This window comes from Varroa destructor, unplaced genomic scaffold, assembly GCF_002443255.2.
Source record: "Varroa destructor unplaced genomic scaffold, Vdes_3.0 BEIS01000002.1, whole genome shotgun sequence".
Lineage (NCBI taxonomy): Eukaryota > Metazoa > Arthropoda > Arachnida > Mesostigmata > Varroidae > Varroa > Varroa destructor.
In genome coordinates this window covers 24,070,194-24,087,333 of record NW_019211455.1, presented here as the reverse complement: position 1 = coordinate 24,087,333, position 17,140 = coordinate 24,070,194, and the positions used below count along the sequence as shown (strand labels likewise).

General features: G+C 39.8%; 1 protein-coding gene across 1 annotated transcript in view; it reads left to right on the top strand.

Annotated features, from left to right (window-relative positions):
- The first annotated feature begins 15,764 nt into the window (after positions 1-15,764).
- Positions 15,765-17,140, top strand: part of LOC111244675 (E3 ubiquitin-protein ligase RNF181-like) — a 112,248-nt gene continuing 110,872 nt past the window's right edge. Inside the window, exon 1 of the transcript XR_015321242.1 lies at positions 15,765-16,269. The gene's annotated coding sequence lies outside the window, so the exon portion shown is untranslated. The remainder of the gene's footprint in view (positions 16,270-17,140) is intronic.

Here is a 17,140-nt window from a genome sequence, read left to right as displayed (position 1 = left end):
CTTTTTTAGTATCATGATACGTTGTTGCACTTTCACTCGCATTATACATCGTACGCCTTACAAGTTACCTAACTTTTTTTAGGTCTTTTACTAATATGCTTCGTGGTGTCGAATCTAATCGAGGTAAACAAAGATTTACTACTATTATTATTATTATTATTATTGTTATTTGTACTGTTACTGGGATTGAAACATTTTTATATGATTTCTGCCTTCGTATATTCGGCGCCGGAGGCGTAGTGACGACTTGTAAAAGCAAGCTAAGTTAGCTCTATGCAATTACTATTATTATTAAAACTTTATAAAATGAAGGACACATAACTATCTCATTATGTCCATAGCGCATAGATACTACGGTAAAATAATAACCGATAGAAAAAAAAAGTCTCCTCCTTTCTTAAAAGCTACCCTTTTGATATTTCAGACTATGAAACCCTCTATTTAACTAATTCATATCTTTTTAGCCTCTCGATCACCAAAATGTTCTCTTACACATAATTGTCCTGATATATAGGGGTTAGCACTTGTATATTAAGCACTTGCGTGGACCGAACTTGTCCTTTCTTCCAGCCGCTCTGAGTATTTTTCCACGTAACTTTTGTTCAGATTTAAACAGTTCTACACGAAGAAAGTAGCGAATCCACTACGCATCCATAGTGGAAAAATCGTCAAGCTATCTGTCCGGCCATTCGTTAGCTACAATTAGGGCAATCATGTATGTTGCCTTTAGTTATTTACGCTCAAACTAATTAGAGGCTTTTGTATAAGTCTAAAATCACTTTGGTAGAACTCGTCTGAGCGTAGGCGCTATTCCTTTGGAAACAAAGGTGATTACAATGCAACCTAGTGATAAAACAGCTTCTACAATTGAGCTAATGTCAAATTCCGTTCTAAGCGGCCGTAAAGTAGTCGAGTGTATTGCAGAGCGTTTTTAACAAACAAATTACTTAGCTAGCTTATTTTGCCTTTGATTTTAATGTGTGCCAACACACACTGCGACAGTGGCAATACAGTCGAGCCACATATTTTATACAATTGAAAATTGATTGTATATAGACAAGCGCCTCATCGAAAATCACTGAGTAAAAATATTCTATTATAAAATAGGTGTTTTAGCCTTAGTAATTTTTTCTCGCAGTTTTAGTTAGCTGTCGAATGAAAACGGGATAGGTGTGTTTTCTGGACCGAAAAAATAACGAACTTGTTTTGCAAGGATAGTAATATGGATTCTTGCTTGTATATACAAGGTCCTATCGGGAACTTGAATGAAACTCTAGTTCGCTCCAGAAAGGATCAACAGTTAAGGATATTTAATAACATCATAGGCTGTTTGCTTTTTTGAGTATACCGTACAGGCATAATCAAATTTAAGGAGTTTTTTTTGTAAGCACGGTTTATTTATTCGTTTATTAGTAGGCATATTTTCAGAGGTAAGCAACAGATTCATGATGAACCTTCAAGTGTCACAACTTACTTGTGGCGTAGAGGATCAAAACACAGAGAGGCGTTCAGGCGTTATTAGTAACAGGCATTCGACATATGTGAAACATTCTTTGACTCTCTCACGCTCTGCATCTAACATCTAAGGACCTGCTAGAGTTAAAAACAGATATTTATAGATCATAAGTTGACTAATAATACAGTCGAGGCACAACACATAGGCTAAAGGAAAAAAAACAGTGTGTTATTCCCGCAACGTCTAGAAGGGGAAGGTCTAAAATGAAATTCTAGTTCTTTTAAAGAAAAAAAAAAAAAACTTTTACATTAGTCCCCTTAGTTTTGAGGGTATGATGCGCTTCAAGCTTTGCGACCGCATAGTGTAAATGTATGTTGTACAATATGTTGGCAAAAAGGGGCACGTTTGCTAGACAAAAGCGTTTGCGAGCACTTGCATGGTACACCGTACAATAATTAGATCAGATGAAGACGTTGCATATCCTATGCGAGCGAGGCCGACACTAAATTTCGGGGTACACGAACCGAGTTCGACGATATCAGCAACGGACATTGCTATCAACGTTACTCTCCTGATAGAGTATATGATTGATAACCGCTGTATTAGCGTTCAAGTCACTTCCCTACGAATTGGTCCTGCTTGTACAAAAGCAGCACTTTTCCTATACAAACACCTACGAAGAAATCCTCAAAGGGTATGGACTTGGAAAGAACACGTAAGGCGAGAAAGTCACCCACCTACGGGTATAATGTAGCCGCGTAGATCTGCCTACGGATTGGTTCTGATAGAAACCTGACAGAAATCTGGTTCGGGCAGTAATAAAAGAAGAAGGTTCTACTTGCAGTCGATACTAGTTGTTGCTGCTGAGCTTGTTGTCTCACGATGGCGTACTTACTGCATCGCAGTTGTTAAGTGCAGCACCAATCTCCTCCCAATATATCTTGATGCTAGTCAACATGCAGAAGTTTCCCAGTGCGCTTTTTGTACTTAATTGAATAGGCACCTTTTTTAAGCGCAATATTCATAAATAGGATCGATTGAAAAGTCAGTTATTTGGAGGTGTCAAGAAATGCTGCACTGGATTATATGCCGTCGGCTGAACATAGATAGCTCCGTACATGTCTAGTAATAATTTTAGGTCTTCCGTGCAATATCGTTACCATAGGATCCAACTCATTAATAGATGATTTGAAAAACAAGTAGAAGCAATTGCAAGAGGCCAACTTTTTTTACCCAAAATATATATTTGATGTTTGTTTATATCTAATACATTAACAGGTAGCAAACTATCCTCTATCATAATAGAACTTTCGGAACAGACCCATACTTAAATTAGCTAACATTCCTTCAGGCTTGTTGGTTGAAGCATACATTAGATAGCAGCCTGGAACATTTTGATAGATAAATAAACAAATATGTGGACGACGACTCCTATCCTTGGAAATTCCAAATTCTACACTTGCCGAAACATCTCAACCCGCTCAGGAGACTTATAAAATAAATAATATAATACAATTTTGCGTTTAATCTGATAAAATCCTTCATCTTCCTTTACCAGATGCAACAGAACTTGAACAAGCTGAATTCATTGTTTATAACAAACACTTGCTCCCGTAATTATGAGAAACGTCTATGATGGACAGAGTCTATGAGCGCTGATTCGTTCAATATAAAAGCATTGATTCTAAGGAGCAAATAAAGATTCTATCGTTGTGTTGTTACACGTCTGACAAACACTTGCCTTGGCTACTTTAGTATTTTTTGCAGCTTTCAAGTTGAACCTGTTCCCTTTCCGGTTTTCGTGACTTATAACAGCGTTAACTAGCCGTGACAGCTTTGTTATCATCGCGGCTCATAGGAGGCGCTGGCATCTCTACGCCAAATCCTTTCTCATGCCCGATTATAGGCCGTTTAGTACCGAACGAGGTTATTCTTCTTGAGAGTTAATTGCAACTTTTAAGATTACGCATCATTTAACAATAATTTCCAAAATTTTTTCCTACCCTATATATAGGGAAGAGTTGTTTTGTTTCATAAGATATTATGCGGTCGATAAAATCAACATATTAATATCAATAAACTACCTGTTCATTTGATTTATTTTATGGGATCTTGCCTGTTAGCTTTACCTAGATCTGTATAGGGTATGGAAGACGCGTACTATACGCTTCACTATTGCCTGTACTTTAATACGTTGCACGATATACTACATTGAGTATAGTTAGCGGGTTGTTTTGCTACCGCGCAGCACCGTTCGTACATAATAATTGCTTAGAACAGCCCGTTTATTCGCACTGCACCCTACGTAGGCCGATAGGGCTTGTGTAGGATCATATACGCGTATAGCATCCACCGTTTGTGAGCGCGAACGGACGCGCAGGCCTACCGGTGGCCAGAATACTACTGGCCAACGACCTAAGCAACGAGTTAAGAGTTCAAATAGCTTGCTATGTCCAGTTTCTTCATACTTTGAACAAAATAGAATTCGGTTTTGTATGAACCTACAATACGGGGCACGACAAACCGGCTGTAAATGTTTCAGTCAACGGTTACCACCGGATGAGTGTGAGCTGGTAAAGAACCAGCCTAGAATTTAAATCACTGAGAGACGATGGGGGATTATTACTCGATAGACACACATTTGCAGAACTATAACATACTTCAAAAACAACATATACACCTGTAAACAATATTAACGCTCATGGGAACAGCTTTTGCATTAACCGCTTTATCTGTGCTACGTGACATCTACGACTAGCTTGATAAAGAAGCAATGCGGGATTTGCTTAACTGCTTTTAAAAGTGTTTAGAGGCAATCTTAAACGACGATATTACTCTTGGAGCAGTACGTGCACAGCTGTTGTATAAAAACGATTGAAGTATGTCGATTTCCGTCTGCCTATGAGAACGCGCTGCGTTGATCGAAAGCTGAACGTTGATCTCTTGCTATAAGCAATGTCGGGCCAAAAAATTTAACTGATCGGAAGAGACTCTGAAAAAGCAAAGCGCCGTTTGGAACGAAACGACCTCACGTCACGTAGCGGATGGAGGCAACGAAACGCGGCACCCTGTCCGCAGGAGAAAGGACGGATTACGTGGCGTGAGCTCAAGGCGGAAACTGTAAAAGGAACGGTAGAACGATGAACAAGAAAACAAATGCGACGAATCAATTGCAGTAGCTGGGGCAGCGAACAAGCTGCACAGGCATCCGCAGCTTGCTTTGAGACAACTGACGCCGTTTACCTTTCCTACCATAGCCTTTCGCCATCCCAATGGTCCTAGGATCAAGTAAGTTTTTTCTTGCAGTCTCGCCCCATCGGGCCCTAAACATCCCCCTACGCTGAAGACACCCGGAAAGAAAGAAAGAGCCAGACAACATCGGGTATAGGAAAGAATGGAACAGGTGTCTGGCTTGTATACAAGACGTGCCTTTCCAAAGGAGAAACAACGCTCTTGCCGCTACTGCCGCCGTGTTTGAGAACACATCCGCAGTTGCACGAACTACTGCCGGGGTCTGTGCGAAAATGTGCCGACGAACAACGAAGTCGACGACTGAAGGGCAGGGTCCAGGCAGCAACCTAGCCACAGACGGATGCAGGTGAACAACCTACATGCTGGCGTTGCTCAACACAACGGCGGGCGCTGGGTACCAATGGCGGCCAAGACACCGTAGGCGTCACGAATGAGCAACGGCAGTAGGGGCAGCGGCGGAAAGCGGCGAGGACGCCAGACTGATCGTTAGAGAAAGCGAGTGAGAAAGGTAGAGAGACAAACCAGCAATATTGCCTCTACTGCCACTGCTACTACTACTGCAGTCGGGAAAAACGACTTGGGAGGCAGCGACCCATGCTTTGTTTGCGCAGTCAAGCGCAGGATGGTTTTACAGCAATGCCATTTGTCAGAGAAAGAGGAGCTAGTGCACGGAAGACCAAACTGTACTTTGAAGTCGGTTCCGTGCTCTAGAGCTGCCGCAGCAAGCGCCGGCGTCATGCACCAAGCCCCAGTACTTCAAGTAGCGACCAGAAGGCGGAGCAGCCGACCTAACGCGTGCAAGACCCGTAGGTTTGTCTCTGAGCCCAGCGAGATGAGCCCACTGCAGCCACTTTTCACTCTTCAACACTCGTCCCACAGGTAGTTCGATAGAGTTGTTGAGTTCGAAAGAGGCAGGAGCGTACAAAACAGTGCCGTCTGACGACAGAAACCATCCTTAGAGTATCCATTAGCGAGCGGCCACGAAAGGCCACACACAACAGGCCTCAACTGCAGACGACGAAGCAGTCCATACAACTCGGTATGTACGTGTACAAAACATGTCTTATTACAACCGAAGGGGAGGTTCCGCTTCTTTGGTCGAGATGGCGACAACGAATAAGGACTAAACGAGGCTACGTGGCATAGTTATGAAGAAGAGCACTACTGCACTGCTTGCTGAGTTTAAAAACGTGTAATAAAGGACTCATTGAAAGCTTTAATAGCGTGTATAATGATGATGCGAGGTTCAGCGGCGCGCGAAGTCCTCCATGTCGGCTCTCGGGATCCCCGGCGGGGACTTTACTCGCTGCGTGACGCATTCCAGGAGTCTAGCAGAGTAGGTGGCGTTGTCACCGGCGGGCCCTTAAAGCGGCTCCTGCAAACAAAACAAACAGAACTTGTTGCTACCGTAGCGAGCTGAGATGACAAGTGGGGAAGAAGAACGCGGAGAACATAACTAATGTCTAACGACACTTAATTGGGGCCTGCTACGTAACTATATAAATAGACACACATTCAAGCACATACAGACGATGCAAGTACACCCAGATATGAAAAACACCGAGCAGTAGGGTTTCGTATACGGTCCAAGTCACGCAAATGGACCACTTTACGAATGCAGCAACTTTCATAGCTTAATGCAGCAGTGGAGAGCGTTTATTCCGGGATTGAGCAGAAAATGAAGCAAACGAGCGCTGTTGAGTTAAGTAACAATATCAAGGGGAGCTGTTGCTGAAGCTCTTTCTTTGTTTTATCCTGTTAACTAGAGGAGAGCTGAAATCACAAACGAATAGAAAGCCACTCGATCTAATGAAGATGTTTATTAGCACGGTTAGTAAGAGTGCGACGAAGATGGATTATCTCTCCGACCGTAACAAAACGTATCTTCGAGACAGACGTAAGAACTGTCTTAATAGTCCACTACATATTGATCAAAAACATGATCTAGTTAATTCGATCGAGTCTACATTAAAATAGCGCCCCGTACTCCACCCATCCGTATGCCGGCGTTGTAAAGTGCAATACATTGCAAAGGGAGACATTTACTAGATTATTTTGCGATGGGCTTTCTGCTACAATACTGTACCAGGCTTAGGGTACGCACCTGTATTTGCTTCGCCATACAGCCATGATAGCGAAAACACGAAGTGTTTATTGCCATACTGGTCAAGCATTTTTTTTTTCGAATGATCGAATATTAAGCAGACGACTCGCAGTCGAGGTGAGGCTGCAATAGGCACTATTTATTTAATCACGCTTCTTAAATCATATCGCTTTATTTACAATGAATAGACAAAGTCTTTCTCACTTTCTCAACGAAACATCACAGGGGACCTGAACAATAAGCTGTTGCTAGTTGTGTATTTTTTGGACGATGACTTCGATGGAGCATTTACTACGAATGAACACGACAGAAGCAGGTATGAAACAAGGATTACGTTTGAGATAGGATTTTATGTAATAATTTTAAATAAATTCGAGGTGAAAGGATAGCTAGCTGCATGCTTACACGGGAGCATGTGTCTACGTATGGTATATTTTTTGTGCCAATGGAAACCTTTTGATGAATTGAATTGTAATAAACTATGCATTCCTAGAGCAAAATTTTATTTCTTGGAATGATGAAAAGTTTTCTACTAGATGAAATTATAGTATAATCCAGAAAGGTTTATCCAGAAAGGAAAATTTTACTATGGCTTGGGTAATGTGTGGAACATCGCTCGAAATTCGATCTAACAATTCCACTATAGAGGACGCTTTACTGGACTTATTGGATTTATGTACTAACTTACTGATAACAAAGACCTTAATCTAATTTTGATTTCAAGGAATCGCTTTCAATACGCATGTTAAACTTGGCGCAATACAGTATGGCTAACTACTCCTAACTACTAGAGTTAAGAGAGATACGTAGCGTCGTCTATACAATACAGACAGGAAACACTTTGAAGTGATCATCAACTTAGATTAACTTTTGTTATTACCTTTTATATAGAAGCATACGTACATTGTACAAGTAAAAATCGGTCATTAGTTCGCCCAGCAATGATCTACACTTCTTCAGAAGCGTTATCTATAATTAATGGTACATAGGCGTGTTGAAGTGATTCCTAACGGCTGCTTATCTTGTCCCGCCGGTAATGTCTAAGGTCGTAAGCTGTACGTTGATATTTCATATTACAATTGTTAGTCTATAATATAACTTATCTACACCGGCTAATTTCTACTGCTGTTTTTTTTTTTTTTTTTACTAAAATGGACACTCTCACAGATTGACGATAGGATCATCTGCTTTGTTTCAGGTCTATCAAATAAGAGTGTGTTCAATGACGAAGTTAAGCAATCTGAACATATTGTAACCAAAATCATATAGATTTATACAGCTTTCGTTGTACTCGTTGAGAGATTCGTTGAACTTCCTGATAACTTCGTTTGGACAATTCGTTGACTCGCAAACGCCCATACATTCTTTTTCACCGAACAGGATCTCGCTACAATGGACCGGTTACAAAACACTACGGGATATAAAGCGCCAGCTTTTCTGAGCCAAAAGAGGTTTTCGTCTTTTTTCTAAAATTTCGAGGTATTGCAGCGTCCGAAGGAGTAAACCTCTTAAGTCTAATAATTTTACGAATAAGTTTTTATAACGTCTGTTTATTGAATGGAGCTAACCTAACGATGATTCTGTGGCCGCGAACTACCGTATTGCTTTGGAGTTGTGTTTGCTATAGCTGGTAAGGCAATATTAGCTACAAGCCATCTTGTTCCCAGCTTCCTCTTAGAGCAACAGAATCCAAATATTTTTACACTTCGCCTGCTTATAGATGAGGCTAGTTTTTTGTTAGCAATAAATTAGTACTATACAATAATATAAACATATATGATATGTAAGCTTGACATGAATATTTAAGGCCCAATACTATTATTCTCACCGAAAAGCTCCTGGTGAAAATAGGTTTTTCTCTTAGCAAAAAAAACACTAGCGGTTTATTGATCGAGTGTGACAAATTTTTATTTACAGCTCAAATCAATATTCATGCAGCAAAATGCCCTCAGTTTCGAAAGCTATTGTTGTTTATAGATGTGCCCTACATATGTTTTTCAAGCTTCTTGACTGGCAAATTAGCTACGAATATATGTTAATAGTCCTGTTATCAGCCGACAGATGCCGCTATGCCACGTACAAACAGAGCATTGTTTGTTCATAAACAGTCGCACCTTCCATGAAATATTCACAATACGTTGCCTACGCTTGCGTTCAACTTTTTATGCCACTATCTTTAATTATCTGTATCAAGTTTTTAGGTACTTTCCTAATTAGTCTTAGAACAAAAACGTTAACGACTCGGCTTCAAATCCCTAAAAGCATCGTACCTTTTCAAATATCCACTTCTCATATAAAATATGAGAGACTGTGAGTGTCATGGCAGCGAGCCGAACTCAATACGGTACAGACGATCGATCTGCAATTTTCTAGTTTAGTCCTATACTTTCAATGTCGAATGGTGCAAGTGCCTGCAGGCCGTAATCATTGCATAATCGTGCGCCGGACATGCATCTGATCTTCGTGCACAAAGCTAGAAAACATGTACGAATGGGCGGCATTTCAGTTTACATCCAAATGCGATATGGGGCAATATTTAACACAATGTTTAAGTCAACCTGTAGTCAGTCATACAAAACAGCTCAGTGAAATTTCCGCTGCCCTCACGGGCCTAGTTACAAGTTCCTTTTCATTAACTAATTTCTGTTTTTTTGCCATTGGATCAAGCATGAAGAGATTTGCAAGCGCTTACAGCATCCGAGTGATCTATTCTCATTCTTGCATCTTTTATCTGTAGCCTGTATATTGCTGACGTTGTGCATAACGATGCGAAGCTATTACCGGTTTCATAACATTAGACAGGTGTAAGTAGAAATGAGTCCACATCTCGGGACAGTGTCGACCTACGTACGTAGAAGGATTACGTTCTATTGCTGTTTCCGCAATGCATGCTCTAACTAACTATCCTTTGTCCACTTTTGTATAGTGGACTCAAAGACCCAGAAGTAATATGCCTACGCTCATAAAGGTAGCTTGCGATTATTGTTTCTTGCGCATGTATTTTATCTTATCTTGATATTGTAAGTATTTTCAACGCTAAAAAATCGGCCTTGTGCCAAAATAACAGATACTCTGCTTTGCACGTAGCTGTTAATTACTAGCAAGTTAACCTTTACGAGACTTGACAGACAAATATGTCTATTTCTGCGTTAATCGCAGTGGCTCTCCAGTTAGATGTTTTGAGGATTCATATGCATATGTGTAGCTTTACATTTTTGACATTTGACGTAAGTAAGGTACTTGAACAAAGTTCTTCTGGGTTTCATGCGATCTAATTGTGCATTATGGTAGTAAATTGCGCCACGTGAGCCGAATGATGACGTTTGCGTGCTCTTTTTTTTTATACTTGTCATTTTATTTTGTAAATATAACGATCCATAACCTCAGTAACAAGTCGACATATCTGTGTGACATCTTTGTGTACGCGATTGCCGTCTTCTATGTATGGCCTCGAGCGGCCACTTGAAGCCGGCACTAACCATTCTATGTGAAGACCTTTCAATAGATTGGATGCGTATTATATAAGGTATAATCGATAATTAGTGCTGGTTAGTAATCAGCTTTCAAGTCGGCCTTGTAGACATTTCAGCAAAAAAAAATGTGGACACGACAAAGGTACAGGTACATTTGTCGATTTACCGACGGCTGTGTTCTACACTCTTCTTATAGCATTTGACATTCTTAAGATTATAGGACTGCGGTATAGCCTGTTAGCTAACTTTAACTTACAAACGCTGATCAGAGCTTATATTATATATCTCTTTATTTCTGATGTTATTAAGTAATAATGTTAGATACCATCTGGTATTACGGATTGCGTTAGTACGCACGCCTATCTAACCGTATCGAATAATCCTTTAATGAAGGTTGCTCATATTACAAGTGTTCAGCATGGCCAGGGGATCTTAAGTGAGGCAGACGTACACACTGAAAATATCTGTGCGTTTTTTTCTTCTTAGCCTCAGCGTCCCTCATACCGAGGAGGGGAGAACATGGACGTAGAACTCACTTTCACAGGAAATGAACACGCAGATTGCAGTCTTGGACAGGAAGTTCGAACCGCAAAGGCTTTCGTCTTGTAGTCTTACGCAGATCACCAAAGATACACCGTGTATACTCTTGAAACGACCGGAAACAGGGGTGCTTTGACAGCAAAATGAACTAGAAGTTATCACTGTTCGTTTACTCTATAGCTGCAGAATTTCTCGTGATTTGATAGAAAAAAAATATTCCCTAGATCTTTAAAAGATTTTGTTCTAGTGGCTACTGGTGCCGTGAACAAAGGGTCGTTCATTGAGTGTTCCACCGTAATTCTTCTATTCAGTAGTGTAATTCAATATTCAAGTTTGCAAATACAAAAACGTCAACGTAAAAGCGCTGACACAGATTGTCACTCTAATCAGACTCTAGAGTGCGGATCGCGTGTGTGCTTCAAAAACTTCTCAGCGAAGTCCGAAACAAGTCCTATGGGCTCTATTTTCATTTGACAACTTAGGAAACCTTGCAAATTAAACTTAACGAAAAAAACGCAACTTGTATTGTAATATACAGGCTCATGAATCAATATAGATTTCGTCTATATTCGCGATATCCAAGACGCTGCTGGGCTGGTTCCTAACCAAGGAGCAGACGTTGGCCTGTATTCACTCCATCCTAAATCCAGTAAGCGAATATTAGCCGGATTCAGCTTCAGCGCCTAGCTACCAACACAGAGGCAGTTATGGTTCTGTCTAGCTATGTCTGTATATCGGATTAATAGAATAATAATATTAATACCTTCAAAGGCAGACCCAACTAATCCTCCTTTCATGAAGAAGTGATTAAATTTTTTTTGAGCCTTCTATATTATATTTATACACTTTATATATATATATATATATATATATTATGGGAGCTTCTTTGCTCAGCAAACTAGTGATCGGATGGTCCCACCTATCGAGATCCTCATCTCCACCATATAGTCTACGTCTCCCTAATGATTGTACAGCGTAATCATATGCTGCACTATGATCTTAGAACAAGCTGTTTGACGATCTAGAAATCATCAGGCTCTATGAACCGGATGCTAATTCCTGCTAGGTTCATTAGGCCTTCATTCAATGCTTGTGCCACCTCATGCAATTGCAATCGCTAGATGTGCAATGTACGCAGAGCTCAGGTATTGTATTCAATACTTAATTATATTAAAACAATGTATTTTTGAACGGCATTGGTGAATTATAACACTGAACAGTTACGCGGAGATACGATAAAGAGGTAGGTACATTTCTGCTTCTTTGTACAAAGGCGAGCGTATTATGTATTCAGCCAATGAGCTTGATATTTCCTGCATACGCACCTTTTTTTTACAAACTACAGTGATTTACAGGGATAAATTAAATATCTTCATATATATATATATATATATATATATATATATATATATATATATATATATAAACAAACCTATTTCACTTGAGATCTCTACGTAGAACGATGATATATTTTTCACGCAAATCGCTATACACGGGCTGACTTGGTCGGCTCATACGTGTTGGCGAAAGACAATCTGAGTCGATCAAATTCTATTGACAGTGCTTGCAGACAATGATAATACGAATATGAGAACGATTAACATTTATCTGTCCTCAAAATGAACCTGATTTCAAATCATCAGAAGTATAAGACATAATGATCAACCAAACACAGTTTTCTGTGCTATTCGAAAGCGCTTGCGCATAAGTAGCTAAGCTTAGAATTCCCATCATTGGCTATAATTTTTACTACGCGTATATATACATATACTTACATACATACATTTTTTTTGTTTTATGATTTTTTATGCATTTATATGAGCGCAGCAATTATTACTACGACGTGCCATTTAAGTACCAATATAATGTGGGAAAATTACACACACTTAAGTTATATATGTTCAACTAAATAACAATCGATAACAGAACCGTGTATAGAACAGGTTAATAATAACAACAAGAAACTGCGCACTGATGATAATTTATATAACGACTATGAATAATATATTTGCTATTTATAAATTATTCCTAACCTACTGATACAAGAGTTAGTAGCCTGACTCGAGCCCTGATCCGATTGCAGCTTCACCTCGATCGTTATATTATCGTTTTTATCATTTGTGTGTACTGATTACCGAACAAACATTGTCACTAACAATGTACATATATATATAAACATATAAGTGAATTATGAATTATAGTCCTCATATTGTGAGGAAGCTACCTAGATTGTTTATCACCCCAAGGGAATACCGAACTGGCAGAAAGAGGCTTTTCGTCCCTTATGTTAGAACGCTATTGCGTTTGACAGCCTGCTACCTTGCATACAACGATACTGTATGTGTCTATTACGGGAATCTATAGAAAAAAAAAGCTACACGTTTAACGGTTAATAATCGAAACGGAAACAGATATTAGGTATATGTTTAGAAGGCAACAGAAACCAGTGGCAAAATAGCTTTAAGGACACAAAACAGAACCTAGGTGTGTGCTTTGTATGATGGGCTATTTCAAAACGGTCGAACATACTTGAATTTAGACGAACATCTGCGTTTTTTTTCTATATGCGTTTGTGCCAAAAACTTCGAATATACCCTATCGGCCTCCTTCAACCGACGTTTATGGCAACATTGCTGGTATTGTTCAAGTGACGAGTATAGTAACATAGAAGGTCTGCCTATGGAACAGTCTTTAGCTTGTCTCTAGCACACTATCAAGTACAAAAAGATACAAATCCATTTTGACTGAAATAATAAGAAAGGAGCATGTTATATGAAGAATAAATATTAAGGGTAATCAGCTTCTTCTAACCTAAAGCCTATTCTTCACTGAAACTAGCAAACTTTGATGTTATAGTTTGTATGAAAGCAGCATATATTGAAAATAACATTAGAATATTCATATACTTATTATGTGAAGCAGTTTTATAGCTTCATGTTTACAATACTAGTTAAATAACGGCAGTGATTGTAATGTTCATTTCTGTGAATAAGCCTGAACCTTTAGAAATTTTAGCCTAAAATCAATTGTTTTAGATAGACCCTTTCGTCGCCGCTTTCAATATGCTGAAAATGTAAAAGGCCTTCACACCTTCTTAGAAGTAACCAGACCTAATGATCATGCCTGCACAAACTAAGAGCACAATGGAATGGTTGTGGTCGTTTATTGCAAAAAAATGAAAATTTTTAGAACACATTGCGTTCAAGACCTAATAGTTGCTATTTTGTATATTCTGTCAAAAAGTCAAACAGTTCTATCTATCACTGATTATCAGTCGGAAAACGTGTGCAGATAAGGGTCGGCGTAAAAGTCGACGCCGCCGTTAACCACGAGCCGTGGTCCAGGATCCGAGAGCGACTACACCGCTTTTCAATATAAACACAAAATTAAAAGGCAAATATCGACGCACGCTATAGACAGCGGCGATTTCGATCTACAAAGATATCCCACACCGAGAAGGACGTCCACAAAGCTCTCTACGACCTATGGCCCGAGCAGCTGCCGGCAAGGCACTACCAACTCTAGAAGTGTTATTTTTTTGTTTCCTTTGCAGTTTTTGAAGAGAATGTCACCGTAACAGTTTAAGAAGCACTATCGCGATCGGCGTAGAGATGTAAAAGGCAAGGAGGCCGGTAACATTTTCTCTTGCCTCTTCTAAGCCAGCGCCGATGAGATTGTTTGCCTCTATTCTCAATGGTGTTTTGCGTCTGGTCTATGTCGCGTATACTCAGTCTATGCCAGTAGAAGCACGAGATCCTTGTGTCACACTGCATTGGTCAATAACGCTACGTACCGTCTTAAATCTCATTGCTGCTATGCCATCGTATCGGGGACAGGGAAATGTGAGGTTTCGAAGGGTTATGAGTAGGCCTAGTAGGGAACAAACCATTATATATGTAGCTCGACACTATACAGGGCATATAATAAAATAGAGCTAATTTGATGCAAATATATTATTTTGCTTGCTACCAGAACTGATCCCTGTGTATAGGTTGCTTTATGAATTTCATCTTCACGTGTTGGATAATTCCATCCTACATATAACGCAACAAGAGCGTGACTGCCTGCTATTCTAGTACGGCAGATTTGCGTTGCGTGTTGACACATAAGGAGCTTTTCAGGGTAGGACTGCTCAATATGATAATGAAACAATGTTGAAGTCGGTTTGGCTGTCAAAAAATATCTCCTATACGTAGTACAAATAGCAAATGCAAGCAGAAAAAAAAGTTGCTTAAAGCATAATAACTATTATGACAAAACTGAAAATCATCGGAGTGCAATTTATGTTATGTTATTAGTTTCACTCGTAGCATGAAAAAAAGCCTTAACAGTCTAACAAACTACCTAACTATGCTAACAAATTTCAGTAGATGAACAGTGACGGAAAGCTAGCTGGCTCTGTTTGGGACTAGAAACTAATAGCTAGAAAAGAGCTGATATGAGAAATAGTTTTGTTTTTGGTGGGCCGGAAAATGTACATATCGATAAATACCAATGGCAAGTAGATGGCTGTTGATATTGGCCAGTTGAAAACGTAATGGCGTTAAAAATCTGGCATCTGATGGTGAAACAGTCTCAGATAATTAAATCCACTTCATGTTATTGTTTTGCTTTAATACGCCACCGATAAGCCTGTTAACCCAATCAGATTTTCAACCGTAAAAGTAGGCTCCTATAGATCTGCGACAAATGTCTAGAAAACACGACTTCTTAACTATATTAGAAAATAATAACTCTTTTGATTAACTCTTGTAGGTTATGTACTTCTGAATTTGGTTTTCTGACGCTGCTCCCGTGGAACAATATCGATTTGTTCTTAAACTTCAAGAACGTAAATGTACTTGCTGTTCGCGTACTATTGATGACTATCGATCATCATACGAAAGACCCTCCAATGTTCGAGCAACAGTGTGTCTAACGAATATCCATGCCCGTTCCCGCTATGTTTATGTTCTTCGGCCGCCGCTTGCTTGATTGCCGACGCGGTAATGGTAACCGGTTGCCTTCTATGTGCAGCACTAACTAGCGACTAACAGAGTGACTGACGGACTGGCCGATCTACCGACCGACTGTTGCCAGTGCCCATTACGTGGCAGAGCTCATCCTTCATTCTTTGTGAGACCGTTCGCAATAACGGTCACTTCCGGATGCTCTTTTGTTCTACTCTATAGCTATACGTTGCACAGCAGCTGCAGTTATTGTTGTTCTTCCTGTTCCTGGAATACCGTGCGTGGTCTGCCATGTGCTACGTTTGACCTGCTCCACCTCCTAGGGACACATCAACGCACAGACGAGTACCGACACGCGCACCTTACGACGATTGATCCATCGCTGCATGCAGTGTTGCCAACGGCAGGCAAAGGCCGCAAAAATATAACACCTTTGCATCTGTATAAAGAACGACTTACAATATCGTATAAAGCGGTCAAAATCGTCGGAAGGAGGTAGGTCTTCTAGTGATATATATACATAGCTGTACTTTGGTGGTCTATTTGGATCGGTAGATTGAACGAGCGCGCGAACGAGTTAGAGAACTTTTCATGGTGAACCAATCCATTTGGTCTCCAGTCTATCGGATGAGAAGAACTGAATAACTACTATTGATGTAATTTATCTATCTGTTTACTCAAGTACCACTATGTTATTCTGTTGAGGCTATATGCACACAGATATGCATTCGATTTACAACTCACTGGAAGCCCTAAGGACATATTGAATCTGCGCACGCGCTCCATGCTGTGGCACGATATCTGAGCTAAAAATTGATTTTAAATATCCGTCGCTAAACTAACTTAAAAAGAACCGCAGGTTTTTCTGTGCTGTGAATGTTGCCCAGCTGAAAACGTATGTCTAGGCAATTTACAATACCTTTAGAAAAAAGTCTTTTTTTAGATTCTGTAACAAGTATGTAGCAACAATAAATATGCCTGAAAGGCAGTCTACGGAATAGCCCGTAGGGAATCATCGATGTCATGAATATCGAATCAAAGTGAAACGAGCCTTAGGGAACACGGGAGTTTTTAAATAGGGCCCTTGACCTTGACAAAAAAGTTTCAGGCTTTAAGAATGAACAACTCACTTAAAGGATCAGTCATATATTCCCAAATCGGCCATTCTTTGTCTGAGATTTCCCCGGGAAGAGGGTCTGCTCCATCTAAAGTTCCAAATACCCTTATCTCAAAAAAAAAAAGCTCAAATCGAAACTCACCATACGTAAGTAATATATCTGACATTAAAAAATCAATAACGACGATGCGTCTTGGTGTCCTTATTACCAGGACCTAAAGAGAGAACAGGTAAGAAGCTTATATTTTA